Source organism: Colius striatus, chromosome 4 (genome assembly GCF_028858725.1).
Source record: "Colius striatus isolate bColStr4 chromosome 4, bColStr4.1.hap1, whole genome shotgun sequence".
NCBI classification, from domain to species: domain Eukaryota; kingdom Metazoa; phylum Chordata; class Aves; order Coliiformes; family Coliidae; genus Colius; species Colius striatus.
Window position 1 is genome coordinate 95,025,165 of NC_084762.1, and position 22,818 is coordinate 95,047,982.

The window sequence follows — 22,818 nt, forward strand, 5'->3', positions numbered from 1 at the left end:
GGGGAGCAGAACTTCTCTCCACCCACTGCCCACAGCCCTTCTAGTATTCTATGCAAAAAAAAAGGAGAAAAGTAAGGGAAACAAAAAAAAAAACCCACAGGACTACCTCCAAACTTCAAGATGCTCACTGTGCAAAATAAAAGCACCAAGACACAGCTGATTTGGGGGGGCAAACAAGTCATTTGACCTCCCTGTTTCTTTATTGTCTCTGGTGATAAAGGGAAGCCATTTATCTGTTTCAGCAATAGCAAGACTTTTAATTCCTCACTATTCATGAAGTGCTTTGAGATCCTGAGCTGGAAGGCAAAGTCTAGGCATTCCATCAAAAAAAAAGGGTAATGCTGTCTTCTGGAACATTACCACAATGCAGCTGGCTAGGAGTCTATCCATCATACTGCAGTCTTGATGAGCTCTCAAAAGAGACAGTTTACTACTATATTATAAGCTCCTGGGCCTCTAGTATAAATATTGTAGCAAGAGTTATTGTTCCTTGCTGGTTTAAAACAAAAAGAAAGGGGGGAAAAAACCCAAGGAGGCAAAAAGCTGCAAGGCCTAAGGTAGCAGCAGAATGAATCAATACAGCACTGTCAAAGAAAGAATACTTCTCCCTTCCTGGCTCCCCATCTGCTTGTGTTGTCTCTGCATGGGCCTCAGGCAGCCCCCAGCATATCAGTGGGGTCCCATAACTTTGATATCGAAAATAGTCCAACCCTAAGGAATGAGATCATAGAATCACAGAATCACAGCATGGTGGGGTTGGAAGGGACCTTTAGAGCTCATCCAGTGCAACCCCCCTGCAGAAGCAGCTCCCACCTAGAGCAGCTCACACAGGAACGTGTCCAGGTTGGTCTGGAAGCCCTCCAAGGAAGGAGCCTCCACACCCTCCCTGGGCAGCCTGGGCCAGGGCTCCCTCATTCAAACACTGAAAGAGTTTTTCTTATGTTTAAATGGAACTGTTTGTGTTCCAGCTTCAGCCCATCACCCCTTGTCCTGTTGCTGGATACCATAAAAAAAAGGGATGCTCCAACCTCCTGACACAATGGCACATGATGAGACGATCAGATGATTATGTGATGATGGCAGCAAGGGAAGAGATAAAGGTTCTGCATCAGTTGGGGTGTGATGCAGGACTAAATCCAGCTGCTGATTCCTTTCACCAACACTATGAACAAATGTCCCAAACAGGGAAAAACTGGAGGCTGAGGAGAGAGACTTATTCCCAAGAAAAGGTAGAAGCCAACACTGCTCACTGGCCTTCCTCAAGAAGGGATGTAGTGATGGTGCAGTACAGCATCTTGGGAGAGTCCAGTGGACAGGACATACTGCCTTGAGATGACTGAAGTACCACTGCACTTCCTTTTATAGATGTCATTTGGTAACTGAAGGGCAATCAAAATCACTGGGCTAGTAAACCATTCTCTCTAACAAAGCATGTGCAACCCTTCAGAGTGATGGCAGTATCATACAACAGTTTGGGTTGGAAGGGAACTTTAAAGGTCATCTAGTCCAACCCTCTGCCATCAGAGGGACATCTTCCACCAGAACAGGCTGCTCAGACTCCCAGACAACCTGATGGTGAATGTTTCAAGGGATGGGCATCTAGCACCTCTTTGGTTAACCTGCTCGAGTGTTTCACTGCCTTCAGTGTCATTTCTTTCTCTTATATCTAGTGTGAATCTCCCAATTTAGATAGATCTCCCCACTTCTAGATTAAAACCACTCTCCCTTGTCCTGTCCCTACAGACTCTACTAAAATGTCTGTCCTCATCTTTCTCATCAGCTTCCTTTAAGTATTGAAAGGCTGCAATAAGGTGTCTCCAGAGCCTTCTCTTCTCCAGGATGAACAACCTCAGTCTTTCCTTACAGCAAAGGTGTCCTGGCCCTCTGATGATTTTATGGCCTCCACTGGACCTGCTCCAACAGGTTCTTGTCTTTCTTGCCCTGAGAAAGGGGATAAGGGAGGCTGGATGACGTGGGATGCAATGCTCTGTCTTGGGCTTGGATGCTCCAACTGCACATGGCTTGGACTGGCCACTTTCCCTGTGACATGTGACAAGCTGGGAAAGGCCTCCAGCTTGTGACAACTTTTTGATCCATGGCCACGTGCTATTTAGCTTGGAGAAGACTGAGTGGTGATTCTAATAATGCTGATCCTAAAGTGCAGGTGTTGAGAGAATCGGGCCAGTCTTTTTCCTGTGATGCCCAGTGACAGGAGAAGGGGTAATGGGGCACAAGCTGGAACACTGGAATTTCCACTTGAACAGAAGGAGAAAGTCCTTTGGTGATGAGGTGAGGGAGCCCTGGCCCAGGCTGCCCAGGGAGAGTGTGGAGGCTCCTTCTTGGGAGGTTTCCAAACCCACTTGGACACGTTCCTGCGCCCCCTGATTGAGGAGAACCTGCTTTTGGGGGCTGGATGGTCTCTAGAGCTCCTTTCCAACCTCACCATTCTGTGATGCTGTGTAATTCTGTGATACAATGTCCTGATGTGTGCATTGATAAAAGGCTCAGCAGAGGGATGAAGTCTCTTTTGGGGTGCACTGACAAAGCAGTCTACTTCCAACTACTCCTTTGGGTTTTCCTTCACATGGAGCAAAGAACATCTTTTACTTCATTCTCTTATCTTTCAAAGTTTTGAAACCAAACAAAGAAACTGCTGCAGAGATTTGTCAGACAGAGAAACTCTGGGACAAAAGGAAATCACTCACTATTCTCCCTTAATTTGGCCAGACACAAGAAAGAGGATGAAAGCCTTGAGAGTGCAAAGGATGGAAGCTAAACCCATTAAAAGTGGGAATAATTCTAGTGTGACTTCCCCACCCTGCCTGTGTACCACATACACACATAACTGGCATCTGAGGCTGCAGGTACCCCCATGCAATAAACCATTTTCAGAAAACAGCCTTCAATGCAAGACTTTGGCAGCCAACCTGCAGCAGCCCACACAGAGAGTGGATGAGAGCCTGTATTTGCAGGGGGAGGCAGAAAAACGGGAAGGGAACGAGAGGAAAAGGTAAAGAAGCCATCTGCAAACTGAGCATTTCCAGGACACTCAACGACACAACAACCAAACACATCAAGCATGGAATAACTATTAGCATCACAGAAACATAACCTATGATGTCTTCACAGGAATTCTTTGCAACCACTAAACACTACAAGGAACAGAGGAAGATTCTTCTTGGGAGCCTACAATGGACTTGGGAACAAATCTTGCCCACAGCTACCACAGTGACACAATCTCCAAGGCTGAGTGAGATCCTTACTTGGGAAAATAAGGGCACATAAAAGACAGTTACAGGAAAACAATCTGGGCAGGAATGAGAGGTTATCTGATTTTCTTTACCTCCCAGCATGGCTACAGATTAAAGCCTCTGTGAGCAGGGAGATGGGACAACAAAAAAGCTTGAACAGATCAAGAGAGGTTGGTCCTGACCCATCCTTTCTTTTCAGAGATACACAAGTGGAAGCATTTGTTGCCAAGACTTCCCCAAGGCCACAGACAACAAACACAGAGTGAAAGTCTACAACCCTGTTGTCAAATGACTTGATTACAACTGGGCAAGTGTTTCTTTGGCAAACAGTGAATGCTTCTATTTTTTCCCCCAACAGAGCGGTGTGAAAGGGGGAGAGAAGGAAAGCTTTTACAGCACTCCAAATGTTTCATATTGATTTATCATTTTCAAAGCATGTTTCCATTTTAAAACTTTTACTCCCTGTAAAGGGAGAAAGAAAAAAAAAAGGAACTGAGAATGCAAGATTTTGTTTTACTTTTAACAACCTTTTTAGAAACAACAACCTCCCACCCCATCCTACTAAACCGTGGAAATACCCTTTATTCACACAGCTCTGGAGCCACACTCCTACCCCACACTAATATATTGACAGGAAAATTGAACAGTAGATCTAAATGCCTTTAATTTGATTGGCAATAAAAGCATTTCCATCCCCATCCCTGTGGCACCTCCCAAGTCTTTTGTCTGCTGCTCCTCAGGGAGACTTGTCCAATTCTAACATCCTAGATACAGGAGGGAAAAAAGAAGTAAAGGAGTTAAAAACCACAAGAAAAAGATTTTATCACAGCTTTCTCCTCATCATCTAAAATACAAATGAAGGAACAACCACAGCAAAGTCAGATTAAAAGGACAACCATCCTGCCAGAGGCATGGATTTGTATTTCAATAACACACACAACTACTTCTTGCTTTGTAGATCCTGTAGAATCATGCAGTGAATATAATAGCAGGATGTAGAATCTCAAAGAAAGGGCTGGTCCATGTCGCTTGGACTGGGAAAGATACTGGCAGGTAAGACCAAGGAGGTAAAAGTATTTAAAGAGCTCTCCTATAAACACCAGTCTCCACTTAGAGGGACACTTCAGGTGTTCTCCACTTCAGATGGTCAGTAAAATTAGGAGTTGGAATGAAAGGTAAGATTCCAGTGTGGAAGAAATATGTTAGAGAGTACTTCAGACAAGTCAGATGTTTCTGAAGTTGAGTTGGACTGAGAAAGGCAGGAGTATACTGGAAAGAAATGGAAAAGGAAGAAAGACATGGATATATTGGAGTGAATGCAGTTGTAGGATGATTAGAGAATGAGAGCATCTGACACACGAGGAGAGGCTTGGGGTGGCACTGGATCTTTCAAGGTCCCTTCCAACCCTTAAGATTCTGAGGGAGTTGTGTCTGTTCAGCCTGGAGAAGACTCAGAGGAGGGTTACTAATGTGTTTAAATATCTGATGGGGGAAGTAATGATGATGGCCCCAGGCTCTTCTCGGTGGTGTTCAGTGACAGGACAAGAGTCAGTGGGGATGAACTGAAATAACAGCAAATTTCACATTAAAAAGTAAAAAAACCACACAATATTTCTTTTGTTTGCAGGGTTTTTATGGTGAGGGTAGTGAAACACCAGCACAGGCTGTGCAGAGAGATTGTGGAGGCCCCAACTTTGGACATATTCAAGCCTTGACTGAAAGTGAGTCTGAGCAACGGGCTCCAGCTGACCTTGCTCTGAGGAGGGAGGTTTGACAACATGACCTCCAGATGCTCCTTCCCATCTCAGTTCTGGGATTCTGGGGTTTTCCTCCTATGATGCTTGAGAGCCATTCAAGGACCCCTTGGCAGACTGGAGAGCTCATAGTGTGCCTATTCACTAAATGGATGGAGAAAGGAAGAGCAAGACAATTGCAAACCCATGAGCTTCATTCCCATCTCCTGAAAAAACACTGGAATAAATTCACTGAAAGTGAATGGTACAAAACTGAATTACAGCCAGCATGTATCTGGCATTGTCAGATCAAACCAAAGTTAACTTCTTCATGCAACAAGTCAGCAGGCAGGGGAGTTAGCAGAAAACCAGCAGATATTACAAGCTGTATGCAATTAGGGGCTTCCTTGCATGGCAGAAGAAATGGATTGGAGACACAGGTGATTTTGTTTTTATCCAATTAGAAAAATGCTCCCAGTGATCTGTTTGTCACAACCAAAGAAGAAATTGTGTGGGGTCCATCAGGCTCTGCTCTCTCCATTTGTATTGTGAGCTGGGTGATGGAACAGGGATTAGCCTCATTAAACACACACACGACACCAAACAGGGAGGTTGGGTGACAGCTTCAGCGTCCAGAATAAGCCTAACAAAGCAGAAGTGATGTTTGACAAAGCAAAGAAGACACTACATAATTCAGGTCAACTGCAGGGGCCTGAATTTAGAAGCAGCAAACAAATGCATGAATGGAGGATGGGGAACAACTGGCCAGTGCTGCAGAGAAGGATGAGGGGATGCTCTAGACTGCAGGCTGAGCACACGTCTGCAGTGACACTCCTGTAAAAGTGGCAGGCGTCATCGTGGGATGTATAAATAGGATGACAATCATATAGACAGGTGAAGTAAACCTTTTGCTTGACCTCACACTGCTGAGATCTCAGCTGCAGGCAACAGGCTCCAGCAAAGATTTTGCCAGAGACTGAAGAGAATCTAGAGGGAACTTGGAGAATGACAACAGGTCAAGAAAACATGACCTGCTAGGACAGACTGAGTAAATGGGATTGCTTTGCCTATAGAGGAGGGGATTGATGGGAAAATCTGAGCCTTCAAATCTGTGCAGAGCTGCTGCCAAAAGACAGGGAGGAAAACATTCTATTCACTCATTTGTGTGGAACAAGACAATAGCTGTAAACCAAAGCAGGAAGGATGAAGTGGGACATTGGGAGAGGCTGTGAGGAAGGATAGAGCACCTCTGGGAACAGGCAACAGCGGGAAGGGTTTCTTACATCTGGGTGTGGTAAGAGTTGCCAGCTCTGGTCAGGGGCCTTGGTGCAGTCCTGTTTAACATTCTCATCCATGACCTGGATCATACTGGGCAGAGTGATTCATCACACAAGAGTTGAGGAAAACCTCTAGGCCACTCTCCTCCTGCTTGAAGCAGGAGGTGCTAGAGAAGGTTTATGTGCTCACAATTGTGTGCAGTTGGGTTTTTAATACCTCCAAGGATGGAGACTACACAGTCTCTGTGGGAAACCTCTGGCATCTGACATCCACAAACTGTAGTCCCTCCTTGATGTCTGACCAAGGCACATCATCAAAGAGCAGGTGGTGTCTGTTCAATGGGAGGGGAGGAAGAGATCAGTCACACAGGCAATGTGATCTGTTGCAGAAGCAATCACAAACACAGAACCTCCAGACTCACAAGCAACTTCCACTCTTGCATTTTCATGCATCCTAGGCTGAGCATCCCCTATTTTCAGGACAGGTCTATCACATATAATCATAGAACAGTAGGAGTTGGAAGAGACCTTTAGGGATCATCCAGTCCAACCCCCCTACAGAAGCAGCTCCCACCTAGATCAGGTCACACAGGAACGTGTCCAGATGGGTCTTGAAGACCTCCAAGGAAGGAGCCTCCACACCCTCCCTGGGCATTTCCAGATTCCTCAGGAAAGAGCATTAGGAACTTGGCCATGGATTCAGTGGGAACTTCTGGCAGGCTGATTCTCATCTGCAGCAAAGACTAGGCATTCAGATGAATTCCTTGCCCTGGGCTGTTGGTACTGCTGGACCCCTCGCCAGGATTTCTCCTGCCTGGGGAATGGCATTGCTACTACAAGGAAAACTGTTGATTGTAGGAAAATTAAACCAGACAGTTTGGAAAATGATTATCTGCCACTATGTAGGGGGTGGTGAGAGCACAGCACTCTTGTACTCTATTCCCAGCTCTACCACTGATGTTGCTGATGCAGAATTGCCTTCACTGGGGGCTTCAGAAGTGATTAGTGATGACGACACCTCCGTTTCTGGATGATCAACTAGAGATATATTTCTCTGAGCCTTTTAACCCAGATAAAATCCTTGTACCAACCAGCCTGACCTTCTTCATAAAGAGAGAGCAGATAATTTCACACAAATCATCTTTACGCATCATCTCCTAGAGCCTCTGGTCAGACCAGGTCACTTCTTTCTTCATAAGAGCTTTTCTGAGGCTCCAGTTAATGAAGGATGAGCCCCAGCCACTCTGTTAGGAGAGCTGCATCTTCTCACCTCTTGAACTTTGCTGTTTGATCTCTCTGTTCTCTCTCAACCTTCTCTCAGATGAACTGAACAAACTGACCTCCTTTCATGTCTCTCTTAAGAGACCTGTTTACCAGCACACACAAATCACAAGAAGGGAGAATACTCACCATTTTCTCACTTTCCATACAACTGCCTCCATTTCCCTGCCTGGAAAATGGAGAAACACAGAGAGAGAACCCTCCTATTTGCAGAGTACCAGGACTAACTTGGTTAATACAGAAGTTTTTGAAGTCATGAGATGAAAGAGCATATTTTCAGTGTGATGCTTTTACCAGATCCACTCTAAGAGTTTGTTCCCCAGCCTCGACTCCGTCACTCCTGTCACAGACATGTCCCTTCTTAGCTTCTCTTCCCAAGGTTTTCCTGCAATTACTAAAACCAAAACTCAATAAACCTTTATGCTGTTCACCTGGAAAAATGCCTCTTTCCTCTTTCTCAGAGAGCACTGAATTCATCAGCAAGCTCTGCTGTTGAAACACGGGTTTTTTTCTACCAATGGTTTTAACATGGAGTTGGTGTAATTGCACAAATCCCCAAGTGCTTGCTGAGCCTCGTAACACGACTGTCAGAGGTCAATCAGAATAGCTGTAGGGGATGACTTTCTTCTTTTTCAGTCTGTGCCTTTGAGGTAATTTATGCTCCTCAGGATCTTTTGTGATGTTTGTAATATTAACGTCGTGTTCTCAGGTGGCTTTGGGCAGGCAAAGCGAGGAAAGCAGTGCCCATGAGCTGAAGAAATAATGACAGGACAAGGGGCAATGGGGACAAGCTGGAACAGAAGAGGTTCCAAGGAAACACAAGGAAAAACTTCTTCCCTGTTGAGGTGAGGGAGCACTGGCAGGGGCTGCCCAGATGGGCTGTGGAGGCTCCTTCTCTGGAGACATCCCAACCCAGCTGGATGAGTCCCTGTGTGCCCTGCTCTAGGTGGTGCTGCTCTGGCAGGGGGGTTGCACTGGATGAGCTTTCCAGGTCCCTTCCAACCCTTGAGATTCTGTGAGAGCAGTCCAGGAGCCATGCCCTGTGTGCAGTGGGGCCAGGAATACAGCAACACAGATGCTTCCTCTCATTTTGCTTCCCAATTAAGTTTTAATGCTGATGGAAGGCCCTTGTAGGGTGAAATCATCTCTGTCCTCATGGCCTGAGGAGAAGGCTGTCTAGCCTAAGCTGACATGGTACAAAAATATGGCAGCAATAACATTCAAAGAAACCCAGGATGTTATATCTATAACAACACCTTGCTCAAAATGAACTGGCTTCCAGAGACTTCTAGAGAAAACTATGTAGTACTTGACAGGCACAACGTCACTCAGGACTGTAAACAACCTGATTCAACACGTTGAAGCAGGCTCTTGTCTACCCTCCTCCAGCTGAAGTGTACTACAGAGCGAAACGGCCGCCCACAGCCCCAAGGCATCGTGGAGTAGGTGCAAAGTGAAAACAGCATCTCAGAAAATTAGCTGCTTCTGCTACTCTGGAGATTTGCTAAGAAACAATGAGAAAAATTCTCCTCTTGCATTCTTCCTCATCAAAGCCTTATTCTGGGAAAGCACCTGATTGCTTTCTAAGACGTTAAATTTCTCTTCCATAGAATCGTCTGAGCTGGAAGAAACCTTTAAGGTCCTCAAGTCCAGCCTTTTTCCCAGCCCTATCAACCACCAGCCCATTTCCCTCAGTGCAACATCCAACCTTCTCTTAAACTCCTCCAGGGATGGTGACTCCAGCACCATCGTAGATGTCTCCAGAAGCAAAGCAGTTTGTCTGGGAAACAGATACCATCAGCTCAGCTTGGGAAGTCAGAGGTGGCAAGATAAGACATTCATGACATTTCATAGAGATCTATACTGAGCCACAGAGACAGCTGGTTCTCTGTGCTTCTCATTGGGATGACACTGAGAGCTCTGCCTGGCCTCATTGCAGTGGATGGCCTCGGCACACTTGATTGCAACCTTCACTTAGTCTCATTTTTTCCACCAGCTCAGCAACAGTGTGAAGATCCAACACGAACAGTTTCTGCCTAATCAGTCAGTCATTTCCAACATTTGCAGCTAACAGCACCCATCAGGTACAGCAGACCTTTTCCTGTCAGTCACAAGGCACCTCCATCCCCACCAAGCCCATGAAGGCTCCATCAAAGACCTCACTTTGACGTTAGAAGACTTCAGATCTGACGGACTGTCACGAGACATAAAGGAGAAGGGAATCACAAGCAACAGAGACGGGAAGGAACGAGCGCCTGCAAGTCATCTGCACACATCTCACGTTACACGAATGCCTGCGTGTCAGACACAAAGAACAGAGGTAAGGCAAGCAATCTGGAAGCCTGTTGTTCTCCTTTCATGTCAGTCCCAGTTGCCACTTCAATACACAGACTTTTCCTCCACGTCAACCTGACTGCGTGTCTTCTCACAAAAGGACTGAAGACAGCCTTCAAATCCTCCTAAGTGGCATCAGAGACAGGTTTGGCCCTAGGCAAATGCCAAGAACAAGGACTGGGTATATTTTGTTTAGCTTGGGAACCTCAGATTCCTAGATGCTCTGTTTAAGCTGTATAAACTTCTTGAGAGGAAAAGTAAGTATTTAGGGCTGCTAGAAAAGGTCTTCCATCAAAAGGATCACAGATGCCACGGAAAGATGGATGCCTTCCATCTTCAAAGCACAAGGCAGCACATGCTGAAACAGTTTGGATCCCAAAGGCAGCAGCCAAGTGCTATAAATGACAAAGTGTTTGCAAGAGCAAGGTCAGCCCTGAGGACCCAAACTTCTTTTCACCTGGAGAAGCAATCAGGCTTCCTTGATACTGAGGTATTTAGATCAAGAGAGAAGAAAGATTGTCTTTGGGAGACCCAAGATGTTTTGGAGTCTGTTGCCACTGAGTTTATGTAACGTTTTCCTCTGTTCAGCTCTGGGCTATATGGATAGCAGTGCTCAGATGACTTAGTGCTAGGTCATTGTTAGCTCAGTTTGATTGAAATGTGATGTCACCCTTCCTATTTTCTTTTTCAAGTGACGTTAAAATAATGGTTAAACAACATTTCTTCCAGCTCTTGCAGAAGAACACGATCTAGATGGCTTTCAGCCCTGAATTTCCCCAGTGCAAATGCTCTCAAGCAGTGCCTGCTCTAAACCACCATGGATTTTCTTCTTTCTCTCCTTTCCTGCATTGCCATCTTCTACTTGCTGTCTTGTGCCACGTTGTCTAGTGTTTTGTGAGCTCTGCATGTAGAACAGCCTTAATCTACCCCTATGCTAAACAAACAGAGGAGTATTACATATTTCAGTGAACAGCAAAATTAAACTGCCAGGCAGTTCAGAAATCCGAGTTTCACCTGCCTCTTCACTGGCTACAAAAGATCAATATTCATGACTATTCACTGCAATAAAAACCCTCCCAACCCAAGGAGGAGGAACACAGAGAAGAAGGAACCAGTGTCTAGTTTGCTCCTGTGATGTTAAGACTAAACTGATTCATTATAACACACGTCCATGCACGAATGGACAAAGACCAACTGCAACACACTAAGGCAGCTTAACAAAATCAGGAATGGCACTTATAAATTTATACTGAATTTTAACAGAACAGGGAGAAATATATCTGAGAATGGTGTCTACTTTTGAGCCCACAGGAACATGTTGATTGACAGACCTGCAATGCTGTAGGGGAAGGAGATGCTGGGTAAAAGAAAGGATGTGAATTAATCAAGCAATAGATCCCTAAATCCCAAGATCCTGCTTCCCCATAGCCCAACATCACACATTTATTATAAAGAAATCCTGCAGAAGGCTAAATAATAAAACAACATGATTTAGCAAAAAGTAAAGTTCCATTTTAACATAAGGAGAAACTGTTGTAGTGTTTGAGTGAGGGAGCCCTGGCCCAGGCTGCCCAGGGAGGGTGTGGAGGCTCCTTCCTTGGAGGTCTTCAAAACCCATCTGGACACGTTCCTGTGTGACCTGATCTAGGTGGGAGCTGCTTCTGCAGGGGGGTTGGACTGGATGAGCTCTAAAGGCCCCTTCCAACCCCTATCCTTCTATGATTCTATGGCACAGTACACAGTGGGAAATTCAAGGATCTACTTCTACCTTTGGTAGAGATTTGTTAAAGAAACAGAAAACAACTTGGCATCTTCATCTTGGGTTTCTTACCAAGACCATGACAGAAGTCAGAGAAGCATGGTGAAAATCAATCAGCAGATGGCTGTGGAGAGGAGAGAATTAACAAACTCTCACACTGGCCATGTGATGGATAGTAGGCTCAAAAGATTGATATCTGGGGAAGAAAAAGACTAGGGGGGAGTCATGGTCTGTCTGGGGGTTTTTTTGTGTTTTGTGGTGTTTTCTTTTTTAACTGGGAATTGAAAGAAAGCCAATGAGCTGCTGTGAAGCAGGTTCAAAGTTTCTTCCCAGTGAGAAGTCAGCACTCAGGAAGGCAAAATGAAACAGGCTCAAAAATCAGTGAACGTGAGCAGCCCAGGTCAGCATCAACTCAAGATGCTGATTCTTGACAGGAGCCAAAGGGTGTCTTGGGACTTACCCAGAATGCTCTGGAAACAAAGGCCACCTTTGAAAAGACAGCAAGAGGGAGCCACAAACACACACAGCCAAGGTGAGAAATAGAGTTCAACGCAACCTCAAGCAATCAATATCTACAACACAGGCATGAAGCCAAGTACTATGTAACCATCACATAACTATGAAGTCATTAGTCCTTGCCTTTCCCCAAGAATCATAGAATCATAGAATGGCAGGGGCTGGAAGGGATCTTTAGAGATCATTCAAGACTGAGCTTCATCCACCTCCACATTGGCCACGTTGACTCACACACCCATGCAAAACACCTTAGGAATAGTTCATCCAAGTAAATACTCATCACCTCTCCCTCTTTATACAAATGGCCTAGCTCATGAAGAGGCAGGGAGACCCAGATTGTATACACCACTGGCTTCTGCTCACAAGAGATTTCTGTGGCATTTCTATTCCTTGCTCTGCCCACTGTGCTTCTATGGTTACACCAACTGTGTATCTTCACACAAGACTACAAAAGACTTCCAAATAATAGTGAGATAAAGTAAAACCAAGTGGCAAAAATACACATCCTCCACTAGCAACTAAGCACCACTCAGCTACTCACTCATTCCTCCCCTTCCCAGTGGGATGGGAATCACAGAGTCACAGAATCTTAAGGGTTGGAAGGGACCTCCAAAGCTCATCCAGTGCAACCTCCCTGCCAGAGCAGGATCATATAGAGTAGGTAACACAGGAACTTGTCCAGGTGGGTTCTGAATGTTTCCAGAAGAATTAGAAGAAAAAGTAAACCAGAAGATGCTCAGAAATGCACTGTGTCAGTCTATCACAGATCAAAGCCTGAGGTCAGCAATGGCTGTGAGGCAATTTTCCTGCCAAATTAAGAGTGAATTTGCTGAAAAACCTCCATTGAACCTGCACTGTGCAGCTGAACATATTGGAGAGGGAAAAAAAACCCACCACGTGTGTTCAATTTTCCAACTCATTCACCTTTGCCAAGACCCCTCACTGATGGAGACCGTGGCTGATCCCTTTATTATTTCAAGTGGTCCTTAATGCCACACCAATCTGCTGTTCACACAATGACTTTCTGCCTCTGTCTTTAAACCACAACACAATTTCTCCAACAGGAGAAGTGAGCACCTTGACTGGCTTTATTTCAATTTCCCCCCTCTCCAAATAAAAGCCATCAAAGAAAGAGAGAAGTTTTTAAAGCAAGGGATGCTCTTCAGGTGCAAAGTCCCAGGCAGGCAAGGAATTGCTGGGGTTGCTTGTAGCAAGGCAATGGGATGACAATTAAGTGACATGGACTGAAGAGGAACAAGTAATAGAGATGTTTTTCACCACAGAGGGATGTAGCAGAAAAAAAACACAGCAACAAATTTGCCTAAATCCTAGGAAAACATGCTAACAACCAGCTCTCGTCAGCCAGGGAAGGGAGGGTCTCCACGATGGAGCAGAGTCTCCTGCCTGCAGCGGAGCGTGTTAGGCAAAGTGCAGCATTAGCATAGCAGGAGAAAAGAGATTTCACCCTGTTTGAAGGCTTCCAGGCACCAATGACAAGCAAGCACAAACAAAGCATCCAGATGTGTAAATAGATGCTGTCAAAGGAGCTTGTCTTCTTCAGACCAGCCCTCCAAGTGTTTGCTGAGACAGCAGAGATGGCTAACACCACAAAGCAGTCTGTGGAGAGCTAAACTCAGCACCTTCCCATCTCTCTTGTACCCTGATCACAGATATATTTTGGGGTACATCCACCATCCTGCTGAGTAAACTGTATGGGTGAGGTCTGCTCTGACACAGCCTCCAATCATTTATGAACCAGAGACCACAAAAAGCTTAATCTCAGCTCATTTCCCAGTTGTTAGTATTGTTGGTTGGATGCTTTGGGACTCCTCCTTCCTGCTGATAAGCTCCTGCAGCACATGATGGCACCAAAGGGAACCAAGTGCAAATACCAAGGAGAACAAACAGCTTCAGCGTGTGACTCATGCCAGGAGAACGCCAAGCCCTGAAGGAGCCAAAGCAAAACAGCTGAATATCAAACCCTGAATGCAAGCCCAAAGTTGCCCTTAAACACACAGACCTCCATTTTTTCCACAAGAAAAACACTCCAATTTGTATTTGTTTTGTATACAATTAGCCACATAGAAGAGCCTGATGAAGACAAGACACAGTGTGGGATGCAATTAGCTAGAGGTGCCATGTACCATCTGAGATGTCCTGTGAGGCACATGTGGGGCTGGTAGACCTGAGTGGTGATACAGAGTTTTCTGGGCTAGCAGAAGAGTGGGAATCAGCTCCAAATTAAAGCATCTAAACTTCAGTGTGTGCAAAAGGTATCTGAGTGCCCATGGCTACTGGTAGAGACTTAAATCAGTCAAGACCAGGGAGTAAGTCAAAATACATAGGAGGTGTCTACATTCGGTAAAGTGAATGGAGCAAGGGAGTGGAGTAAGAATGGTAGCTCCTGGGAAAAATACAATAGATTAAAAAATACACTCAAAAAATGACCTTTAAAATTATCATTTTCCTTTGGAATTCATTACCTTTTAAAATCCTCACCCCTCTCTTCTGAGCTTTGTCTATAACTTTCCTCCTAACAGAGCAGAAGAACTAAAAAGGTGAGGTTTCTTCATGCTGAGAAAGAAAATATGAGGTGGGGAAAAAGCCTCCAAAATATCATCCAATGAAGTTCTGAGTCACCTGGGAAAGGAAAGTCACCCCTCCTCTTTTACCACTGCAGCAACTGGGAAGTAATGAAGCAAACTCAGTAGGAGACTGGAAGAGAAAGGAGACACTCCTTCAGTAAGCAAGAGCTCCATGCCACAGGTTGCTGTGGATTTTAACACCTTACACAGGCTTAAAAATACAACAGGACTATATCAAAGAAATGTAGCACCTCTGACCCATGAGAACATGGGAAAAAAATCAGGGAGATCTCCTCTGTTTGCCCTGTTCTCAAGCTTTTCAACAAATAAGCCACAAGCTAATCACATAACTAGGCTTCATTTAGTCAACCTTCTACAGACACATCTCTGTCCTGACTCAGTTTGTCTCTTCACAGGATGATACCAGAAGGAAACTCTTCAGGCAAACACAAAACTGGACACTTCAAGAGCTGCCAGAACATTTGAAATTCTTAGAATCATAGAATTGTTTAGTTTGAAAAAACCTTTTAAGATCATTCAGTCCAACCCCTCACCTCACCCTGCCAAGCCCACCATTAACCCATCTCAGCACCTCAGCCCCAGGGCTTTGGGATCCCTCCAGGGCTGGGGACTCCCCCAGCTCCCTGGGCAGCCTGGCACAGGGGCTGACATCCCTCTCAGGGAAACAGTTCTGCCTCAGCTACAACCTCAACCTCCCTTGGTGCAGCTTAAGGACATTTCTTCTTCTCCTAACACCAGTTACTTGGGAGCAAAGACCAAGGGCTGGTGGCTGAGCATCCCTGTGAGCTCAGGCAGGCTCAAACCTAAATTGAGCTGTGCATTTATGAAGGTAAACAGTCTCTGGAGACTAAAGTCAGGATGGGCACGAGGAACTAACAGATGTTAAGTTCTCATCTGATGAAAAGTGTGCAAAAGATGCATCTGTGTTGTGCTTCGCTTTACTGCTCTTAACAGGAGCACTGTAATTATGCTGTATAATTTCACACCTATAAAGGATGCATGTGAATCAAGGTGGTTATAAGGCACAGAAAGATTTAAGTCTGAAATAAGGTGAGGCAAGAGGCAGCCCCTGTTCTGCTGTAGCTGCTCTCAACCGGCGACGGTAGCGCCCAGAGCACTTTCATCACACAGGCATTGCCTTTACAATGTCGTTACACACAACTGCAATATTGAGTAGAAACACATATTCTCACACCTTGGGTGTTTTTTCTCTCTCTATTGAAGCTTGCCTAATCTTGCTGGCCTCATTTTTTTATTGTTTGCTTGTTTTTTTAGTGGCTTGCTTCTATGTAAAGGACAGGATTCACATTTGAGGAGAACTGTTTCCTCTTGCTCTTTGTGTCTCTAGCTTGTGTTATTCTTCTCACAAACTTTGTCAGCCTGAAGAAAGCACCATTCTGAAAATCAAATAAATAAAACATAAAAGGAAGGAGAGTCTGTAATGGAGTTGGGACATGGACCAAAAGAACTTGTATTTCAAATGTTGTATTGCACCGTTTGCTTGTGTTACATTCAAAGCTTTGGGAAGTCATCCAAACCTATACAAACACAGAATAATCCATGGAAATTACAGCTGCAAGGTGCCAGTGACAGCAAAATAACCCAGTGCTTTGATTGGAAAATAAAACTGAAAACTCAAGAATGAGTTGGAAAGGATGGAATAGCTTGTACAGGAAGAGAAATGTTCAAGAAAGGGTGAACAGGAGATTTGACACCACTCCCACCCACCAAAACAGTGACAAATGGAATGAAAGAATGGAAAAGGGAAAATAATGAGATAGACAAATGTGATTCCATTAAATGTTGGAGCAATTTCTGTCCCTTCCACACAATCTGGGGTTTATTTCATTCTTATCTCTGAGAATCTAAAAGATGTCTAATGGGTTTAGCCACTTTCCTCTCTCTCTGTGAACAAATCACAGGGAAGTCCAAATTGATGAAAGCAAGGGAGACCTGGAGACTGTATGGGCCTTATGTGGCTCCAGATCAGACAAAAACCCTTGGGTGAACTGATCATAGCTGTGGGGCACGGCTCCCAACATAGATCTTCCTGAGGAGCACAAGGTCCACGTGCCCTCCAACCTCCCTTAAAGAGTTGTATCTCTTAGGAGAGCCCTGGGGGAAGGGAAGATGGTGGCTGGTTAGTCCTAAAGCACATAAAGCTCTTCAGAAGACCCATCACAGAAAGTTCAAGAACAGTTCTCAGTTTCCAGAAGCACTCCCAAGGCTCATGGCTCCTCTTCTCCAGCATTTCTATTCCCCTTGGTAAATAACCTGATTAAATCACATTTAAATTGAAACAAATAAAGCTTTAAAATACAAGTCAGCTCTGCAAAGATGAGCACTTTGGCTTTAAATTTAAAGAAGACAGAAGAGCTGATCTGTTGTAGTTTTAAAACCAAAACCCAACCTCACTATGTTGTAAGGAAGGAGATGCCCAGGGAGGGTGTGGAGGCTCCTTCCTTGGAGGGCTTCAACACTCGCCTGGACACGTTCCTGTGTGACCTACTCTAGGTGGGAGCTACTTCTGCAGGGGGGTTGCACTGGGTGAGCTCTAAAGGTGCCTTCCAACCCCTACCATTCTATGGATCTATGAACAGTACCTCCCTCTATATGCTGCTTTAATGCAAGGCTTAAATTAGTTACCCATGCAAGGTATGAGAATCTGGCCCTTAATGATCACTTGCTCATAAAAATCAGAAGATATTGCTCCTATTTCAACTAAGTATCATCAACAAGGGCATCACTTAAATTTTGCCAGGCACTGTACATATTGCAGATGCTCCAGAATAAACTGTTTCTTTGCAAAACAGTGTGTGTGTAAGCACCAGCAGGGATGTGTAGTCCCACTTTAAATTGCTCTATGGAAATATATGACTCTACCAGGCTGTTAGTGGTTGGACTGGATGATCTCTAAAGGTCCCTTCCAACCCCTACCATTCTATGATTGTTTTGCAGGGATATGTTCTGAAATAGTCAATTCAAGAAGCTGAGATAGCTGCTCTCTGCAGATCCAGTGAAGGGAAACTATAAAAGAAGGAAAGGCTAAATAAAGAAATGTGGTCCAGATGGATTCCTGGGTGAAGTCTATAAAATATTTACAGATCTTCTGTCACCAAAGCTCAAGTTCCCTTTTGATGAGGTGGAAACCAATGGCTCTCCACCTGTCTTTTTGCTTTAAAAACAAGAAAACCCTCACCAAAGATATAATAATGTTATATAGAAAAAAACCCACCCCAAAGCTACCCACAACAGATTTAAATCTCAGCTGTAATTACTGAGACTCCAATTAATCAATGTTGATTCTCAAATTCCACGCAAAAGAGATACTGTCCTTCTGCTTAATTTAGCTGGAAGTTGTTGCCCAAATTCCAAGTTCAAGAATTTGTTCATTAAAATAGACTTAGCTGGGATAAGCACAGGCTGATACCACCATCACTCACATAATGAATTAACAGCCTAGTCCCGTGACAGTGCTGTCTTCTAGATATCAAAAGATACTTCATCATGTGTCATAAAGGTAAAGCATCCACTTTTTCATTTAAGCTCAGTGGAAGTTCTCAGTTTTCTGCTCCTAAAAAATGTTATGTTCCATTTGCCACCATCCAGATTGCAGGACCTTGGCTGCCCAAGAAGGAAGGAGCAGCTTTTATAACCATATAACTGATCAGCTTTGTATTTGTTGTGGTGCTGCAGGTGATAGAGAAGATGAACACAGAGCAGACTTTTCAACTGCAAACAACCCCATTGGTCCTGACAGGACTTTTGGAACAGGATGTGACTGAGCAACAGCAGCAATACAGCATCCCAGAATGTTAAGGGTTGGAAGGGACCTGGAAAGCTCATCCAGTGCAACCCCCCTGCCAGAGCAGCACCACCTAGAGTAGGGCACACAGGAACTCATCCAGCTGGGTTTGGAATGTCTCCAGAGGAGACTCAACAACTCAGTAATTCAGCCTTTTTACTTCAGAGTGTGTGCAGTCAGTGCTTGGTACCTGTGGATTTGATGGAAAAGGTAACAAGGTGAAGGCACTGGATTGAAACCAGAGGATGAAGGGCCCAGGTCACGGTACTCGGATTTCTTGCTCAAGGCTATGCATCTTTGTTCTTCTCCCTGTCCCCAGTAAGGGAGCCAAAAAGACATGAATTCCTTACACAATCATGCATGTGTTTGTTTAACCACCAAAGCCAGAATATCACTCTCTCTCCTCAGCTGGAGAGGCAGTGTTGGATTAATGGCTAGACTTGTGCTGTACTGGTTAATAACCTCTCTTTTCCCAAACCTATCAACACTTGTCATGAATCCAAAGCAGAAGAGAAATTAAGAGCACTTTCAGTTTTGTAGGAAGTGATGTTAAGATGCAGTGGGCTGACCCTGGCTAAACTCCAGGCACCCATCAAAGCTGTTCTATCACTCCCCCTCCTCAGCTGGACAGGAGAGAGGAAATATAAGGAAAGGCTCGTGGGTTGAGGTAAGGACAGGGAGATCACTCAGCAATTACTGTCACAAGCAAACCAGACTTGACTTGGGGAGAACTAATTTATTACCAATTACAGCAGAGAATGGTAATGAGATGTAAAAATTCAATATTAAAACACCTTGACCCAACTCTCCCTTCTTCCTGGGTCTCTGCCTCCTCCTCAGCAGTGCAGGGGGAAGGGGGTTATGGTCATTTCATCACAGATGGACTCTGCCACTGCTTCCTCTCATGGGGAGGACTCCTCACACTTCCCACTGCTACATTGTGGGGTCCCTCCCATGGGACACAAAAACTTCTCCAACTTGGGTCCTACCCCCAGGATACTGCTCCAGTGTGGGTCCCCCATGAGGTCACAAGTCCTGACAACAAACCTGTTCCAGTGTAGACTCCTCTCTCCACGGGGTCACAGATCCTGCCAGGAACTTGCTCCAGTGTGAGCTTCTCACAGAGTCACAGCCTCCTTCGAGCATCAACTCGTTCTGGTGTGGGCTCCTCCACGAGCTGTGAGAGGATCTGTACTCCCCTGTAACCTCCATGGGCTGCAGGGGCTCAGCTGCCTCACCATGGGCTGCACCATAGGCTGTGGACAGACATCTGCTCCAGTGTCTGGGCACCTCTTCTGCACTGACCTGGGTGTCTGTGGAGTTGTTTCTCTCCCATTCTCACTCCTCTCTCCTGCTGCAGTTTGCTCCTGCTCAAACATATTACCACCACCAGTATTTGGTTCAGCCTTGGTGGTGGGTCCATCTCAGAGCTGTCTGGGATCAGCCCTCTGAGATATAAGGGAAGCTTCTAGCAGCTTCTCACAGAAGCCACCTCTGTAGCCACCTTCCTCTGCCACAAAGACCTCGTCATGCAAACCCAGCAGAGCGTTAAACCAGCATTTTGATCTCTAATGGGTGGTCTCAGCTCTCTCTATGCAACACAAAGAACTATTTCCTGTCATACATTTACAGATTAAAAAGGGAAAACAAACAAACAAGCCCATCCTGTGGTCTGCTTCTAAACCCATTTCACATATTACCAGATGAGAGTTTACAACACATTAGATGTTAGAGGTGTTTTAAGCTGACCTTGGATTTGTTGTTCAAGGCAGCATTTATGCTTTTCACAAGCAAAAGAAGAGACTACATAACGAATTGGTCTCCACTGGATGTTGCCTTGATAAGCACTACAATTAATTCAAATTAGCATGTTGCCCTTCCTTTCCCTTCACACTTTCAGAAATGTCTCTCTAAACCAATCTATGATTACCAGTCATACATAAAAGCTTCTGAAAAATACTCCTCCACAAGCATATGGCAGAGCAAATTTGTCCAGCGTTGCAGGCAAAGAGATTACAGAGCAATAGAGATGTCTCTACGTGTTAGATACACTCTGCAAAGCACAGAGCTACTCCTTATGTCACTGTGGTATGCACCATCTCCTTAAGAGAGTATCCTGCTCCTCACTGATGATGCAGACAGATGAGGAGTGTCATCAGCTATCCAGGATCTCAGCTGTAAAATCCAGCCTTCAAGTCAAGGCTGTGCTTTCTAGGAGCTGTACTAGACCTCAGAAACATGCCATGGCAACCAAATTGAAGTGTGCTTCCTCACAAACCAGCACTCATTAAAAACAGGAAAGAAATACAAGAAAGAAAGAAAGAAAGAAATGAGTTAGTCTGGATAAGCACTTCATGAATGTTTAGCATACGAGGAAATGGCTTCAAGTTGCCCCAGGAGAGGTTCAGGCTGGATGTGAGGAGGGATTGCTTTGCTGCCAGGGCTGTCAGGCATTGGAACAGCTGCCCAGGGAGCTGCTGGAGTCACCGTCCCTGGAGGGGTTTCAGAGCTGGGTGGGTGTTGCACTGAGGGCAATGGGCTGGTGGGTGATGGGGCTGGGACAGAGGCTGCACTACATGAGCTTAAATGTGTCTTCCACCTGAAACTATTCCATGATTCTAATGATGCAACTCCCAAAACCAATGGCCATGGTTAAAAAGACTTCGATGACCAGCACAGTCCCACCACAGCCACGCTGTTCATTACATTCCCCTAGCTAAGGGAACAAAGAGCTCAGCAAACAGCCTGTTAGATGTCAAACTGTAACAGCAGCTGCTGGTATGAGTTAAACTTAACCATTAAGGTATCCCTCCTACATCAGGATATTGTCTCAGAGCACGTTACCCATTCACCTTCCCTGACTTAACAGTGTGAGGCTGAGGCAGGACGAGATGGAACAGCTCTGAAAACAACAGCCTCAAAGGGTGTATTTCATTAAGTCAGGCTGACCCTTGCTGTGTCTCTTCGTGTTCCTCCATGGCATCATTTTAAAGTAATCTAGTTCACTGTCTTGCAAACCTCATTTCTCTTTCCTCCTTCCTGGTTGTGTACAGATTTATGAATATGGAAGAAAAAGAACAAGGATAAACCCTCAAGACATTCTCTCTGTGCTGGACCAAACAAGAGCAGAAGAACAAGGTGCTCTGTTACACTCAGCAGACTGCAAGTGTGAACAGCCTTCCTTTAGTGGCTATTTAACTTCTTTGAAAAGGTACAAGAGCTAACAGTGCCTGAAATGTACAACAGAAAACTCTTTGAGCTCAACTGAGGCTTCTGAGAATTCAAGGTTCAAGTCATTAAAAACTACAAAAGCCACAAGAACACAAAACTGGCTGGAGAGTTGGACACAGAGGAACCTTCTGAGGTTCAACAAGGACAAGGGCAGAGTCCTGCAGCTGGGAAGGAACAACCCCCTGCAGCAGCACAGGCTGGGGACTGACCTGCTGGAGAGCAGCTCTGCACAGACACACCTGGCAGTGCTGGGGGAGAATCAACTGCCCATGAGCAGCAACGTGGGCTCGTGGGCAAGAAGCCAATGGCAGCCTGGGGTCATTGAGGAGAGTGTGGGCAGCAGGGCTAGGGAGGTTGTGCTGCCCCTCTGCTCTGCCCTGCTGAGGCTCATCTGGAGTTCTGTGGCCAGTGCTGGGCTGCCCAGCTCAGGAGAGACAGGGAAGTGCTGCAGAGAGGCCAGTGCAGGGCTGCCAAGGTGCTGAGGGCACTGGAGCATCTTCCTTGTGAGGAAAGGCTGTGGGACCTGGGGCTGTTCAGTCTGGAGAAGAGGAGACTGAGGGGAGAGCTCATTAACAGTTACAAATATCTCAATGGTGGGTGTCAGGAGGTTGGGGCAGCACTTTTATCTGTTGTATCTAGTGACAGGACAAGGGGTGATGGGATGAAGCTGGTACACAAATAGTTGTTGAAACATAATGCAAACTCTTTTACAGTTTCAGTGAGGGAGCCCTGGCCCAGGCTGTCCAGGGAAGGTGTGGAGGCTCCTTTCTTGGAGGTTTTCAAGAGGGTTTTTTTGGACAAATTCCCGTGTGACTCTTTCTAGGTGGGAGCTGCTTCTGCAAGGGGGTTGGACTGGATGATCTCTAAAGGTCCCTTCCAACCCCTACCATTCTGTGAAAATCTATCTTTTCAATCTGCAGGGTTAAAAGTCTTGTCAGTGTAAACATCTCACTCTGTCTTAAGATCCAGGGAGACAACAGATCCTCATAGAATATGGTTTTATTTTAATTCCTCCCTGCATCTAC

The 22,818-nt window shown here is 45.3% G+C and overlaps 1 protein-coding gene across 13 annotated transcripts in view; it reads right to left on the bottom strand.

The window, feature by feature from the left end:
• Positions 1-22,818, bottom strand: part of TSNARE1 (t-SNARE domain containing 1) — a 511,254-nt gene that overhangs the window by 389,961 nt on the left and 98,475 nt on the right. Inside the window, exon 1 of one of the 13 annotated variants that reach the window (XM_061995195.1) lies at positions 6,479-6,534. The exons of the other annotated variants lie outside the window; for them this stretch is intronic. The gene's annotated coding sequence lies outside the window, so the exon portion shown is untranslated. Of the gene's footprint in view, positions 1-6,478; positions 6,535-22,818 lie in introns of those variants that run through there. 13 annotated transcript variants of the gene reach the window in all.